Below are 3,583 nucleotides of genomic sequence, written 5' to 3'. Positions count from 1 at the left end.
CATGGCTAATGGTCCCCGGGCATCCAGAGTGGGAAATTCGGGAGCCAGCCCAGAGAGCATCCATTAGAGCTGGCCAAAACTCGGCGTCCCAAACACACATGGGCTCCGTGGCAGCCGTGCCCACTCTGCACCCTTCGGGGTGTTTTTTAACACTGGCCCCAAATTCATAGGAAAAACCCTTCCCGTTCGGCAAAACCCTACCTTGGCATAGTAGTCTGTACCTCCGTTGAGGCTGGGAGATGGGCTGGTTCCCTCCATCCGCATAGTCTGTGTGAATATGGGAAATGGGAACTGTCTTTAAATAAAAGGGTCTGAACCGGCACAAATGGAGGAAAAAAAAATATTATCCGCTTCCTGTAGCTCCTCCACCCAGTGATACACACATCCCGCCAAGCAGCCGCGCTTCCTGAAAATCCAGCACGCGGAAGGGGCTGTGGTGTGAGGTCCAGCGCTGTGGATCTATCTTGCCCTGTGCCAGGTGATGGGAAGTCACATCCCAGCAAAGCTGTGCCCGCCCTGGCAGTCTAGGGGATGGCTCTGCCAGCCCAGCGCTGTCTCCATGAGCACCATTCCCACATTCCCCGTGAATGGTGGTGGGAGCTTTAGGACCATGGAATCATGGCATGGTTTGGGTGGGAAGGGACCTTAAAGACCATCCAGTTCCAGCCCCCTGCCATGGCCAGAGACAACTTCCACTAGACCAGGCTGCTTTGGCACCACAGAGGCAACAAAACCCCCTTAACAGGATGGTAAAAATTTCCCACTTTTGACTTTGCTGTATTATAACAGATATTTATAAAGGCTGTTCCTCTCTTTTAATACCTAATATACCTTTAATACTAATAAAACCTTTCCTGAGGTCACTCTGGGCAGACTTAGCCAGGTTTTATCCAAGGGTTTTTGCTAACGTGGCTGATGCTGCCAGAGGGAAATTGGTTGATGCTGCAGCAGGTGACCTCCCCCCTCAAACTCTCTTGGGGCCTCAATCCCTGGTCAGAGCAACCCCCTTTCCATCCCCCCGAATGTGGAAGCCAGAGCGTTATTTAGAGGGTGACTCTGGAGCGCAGGCGAAAGCCGGTCTGTAACAACAAAGCTTTCCCAGATGGTATCTCCGTGTTCCTCCAGCCTCGAACAATAGGGCAATAAATAGAAAGGGTTACTCTGGGCCCGGCGTGTTGGACGAGGTTTCCAGCTGATGCAATTGGATACGGCCCCGCGGAGCTGGTAACCTTTTACTACAGCTGGCTGCACGCTGAGGAAAAGCTGCCGGCTCCTTCTGCTCCTAAACCCACTCGCAGAGTTTCTCTTTCCCCGAGGAAGTCCCTCTCCCTGCCCTGTCCATCCCGGGGGCTCCTTTCCTATGCGGAGGGAGAGGCTCCCTGAGTTGCAGTGCTCGGCCGAGAGGCGAAGCAAGGTCAAAAATGCACCGGCGCAGCAGCTCTTGCGTCAGAGCCAGCCAAGCATCCCCAGGGCTCTTCCCACTGTTTGCAACAAGTCCTCGCTCCCTACGAGCAGCAATAGCCAAATAAGGTGTCGAAACGCACGGCCGCTTCCATCGGGACTGGGATGATACCTACCAGACCTGCCCGCGGCGCAGCTCCCAAGCAGCCTGCCCCTTCTTCGTGGAAATCAGGATACTTTTCCAGAGAAATGGCTCAGTGGGCATCCTTGGGAAACCAGTGGTGTAGCTGAGTGACAGTATCCCTGTCCCCAATTTGTGTTGTCCCTTTTTTTTTTTTTTTTAGCTCATGACCTCTATTTCGGTTTTTAAAATGTTACGGGCAGTTGTTGAGAGCAGCTGGTGTTCCTGCCAGTGTTCCTGCATGGCTGCGCCGGCAAAGCCGGTCAGACTGGCTCTTCCCAGGGTGACCAGCCATGGAACTCTGCCCTGTGCATGTGGGTGCCTTCGCTGGGTGACCGGAGCTGGGAAAGTGACAGGACTGAGCTCCCGGCCTGTCTCCGTATGCAGAGGCAGAGAAATTCCCCAGATCTCTGTGTAAACAAAGGCTCTGTTTCCTTGAATGCTCCGAGCACAACATGCTCCAACTTGGTGGTGAGCAGGCTCCTGTCACCTCTCTGCTTCACCTGGGTCTTGATATTCCCTGTCTGCAGCTTCTTCCTTAACAAGGATGAAGTTTCAGGGGAAAAAAAAAAAAACAACCAAAAGGGAGAAATGCAGATGCTTGTTATTCCCTCCACTTTTTGTGTCTCCAACACTTCCGAGCCCATATTCTCCCTTCCAAACCACTGCCACTGGTACCACTCTTCACACAGGGCTTGCAAGCTCTTTACTTCACAAAATCATGGACTCATGGAATAGTTTGGGTTGGAAGAGACCTCAAAGACCATCTCATTCCAATCTCCTGCCTCTTCATCCCCTTCCACTTCCAAGCATCTTTTGGACGCAGCCAAGTCTCCCTTTTCACAAATGACCATTTCCCAGCAGAGACAAGGTCACGCTCCTGGCAAAGGAAACGTGCTGGGTAACTCTGCTTCCTTGTTTATTCCTGGCCACATTCCCTCTTCCCTGATTTTGTCATTTCAGAAACATCCTCATGATGTGGCTCTTTTATTTTTCTGGATGTAAATGCAGAGCAGTGACGCTTTCACAGCTACGTGTCCTACAAATGTGCCACCACTTTGCTCATGCATGGAGTTAATCCAGTATCCTTGGAAAAGGGTGAAGGATACTTGTGATGAGGATCTTGAAGAGGCACTGGAGATGAGGAGGTTTAGTCTTTCTAGGTTGTGGTTGTGATTTGGTCGCTCTGAGCCCTGTCCATCCTGGCCCTTGGACATTTCCAGGGATCCAGGGGCAGCCACAGCTTCTCTGGGCACCCTGTGCCAGGGCCTCCCCACCCTCACAGGGAAGAATTCCTTCCCAATATCCCATCTACCCCTGCCCTCTGTGCATGTGAAGCCATTCTGCCTTGTCCTGTCACTCCATATCCCCTCCTCTGATGGCCAAGGCCACATGGGATGAAGCCAGGGGCCAAGATTCAGCACTGTCACAACCATCCAGCCTGGTCCTTCATGCCCAAAGGTTACAAAATCATAGAATAGAATCCTGGAATGGTTTGGGTTGGAAGGGACCTTAAAAATCATCTCCTTCCCCCCCTGCCATAGGTGGGGACACCTTCCATGATGCTTGCTCCAAGTCCCGTCCATCCTGGCCTGGAACACTTCCAGGGCATCCACAGCTTCTCCTGGCAGCATCTGGAATAAATCCCAGGCTGCAAGAGATAAGAGACACAAAGCTGGATTGAGGTACCTCCTCCTTGGCAAATCAAGCTGATGTTTCAAGGCCCTACAGCTACAAATTCCCATCTCATTTTCTTGCCTCTAGTTCCTGAAATCAGCCACGGTGCACAGGAGCCTGCCAGGCTTGTGCTGCAGGACAAACCCCCCTGCAGGGCTCTTCTCTGTCCCCTCTTCACCTTCTTTCCAGGAATTTGGGTCAATTAAGCTCTCAAAGCCTCAGGCTGGGAGGTTTTCTCTTCTGCAATCAGCTCTTTGTAACACACCACTCGGCTTGTTCTCTGGCAATGTCAGGCATTGGTTTTCTGCTGACCTTAATTCCTCT

At 52.1% G+C, this 3,583-nt stretch overlaps 1 protein-coding gene across 4 annotated transcripts in view; it reads right to left on the bottom strand.

The window, feature by feature from the left end:
- FERMT2 (fermitin family member 2) overlaps window positions 1-220 on the bottom strand; it is a 49,660-nt gene extending 49,440 nt beyond the window's left edge. For all 4 annotated transcript variants that reach the window (XM_017738874.1, XM_017738875.1, XM_017738876.1 and 1 more), the window contains exon 1: window positions 202-220. The gene's annotated coding sequence lies outside the window, so the exon portion shown is untranslated. The remainder of the gene's footprint in view (window positions 1-201) is intronic.
- Between the last annotated feature and the right edge of the window lie 3,363 nt (window positions 221-3,583).

The sequence above is a fragment of the Corvus brachyrhynchos genome, unplaced genomic scaffold, assembly GCF_000691975.1.
Source record: "Corvus brachyrhynchos isolate BGI_N302 unplaced genomic scaffold, ASM69197v1 scaffold245, whole genome shotgun sequence".
NCBI classification, from domain to species: domain Eukaryota; kingdom Metazoa; phylum Chordata; class Aves; order Passeriformes; family Corvidae; genus Corvus; species Corvus brachyrhynchos.
Note: the sequence above shows the minus strand (reverse complement) of the source record. Positions and strands in the feature narration are given on the sequence as shown.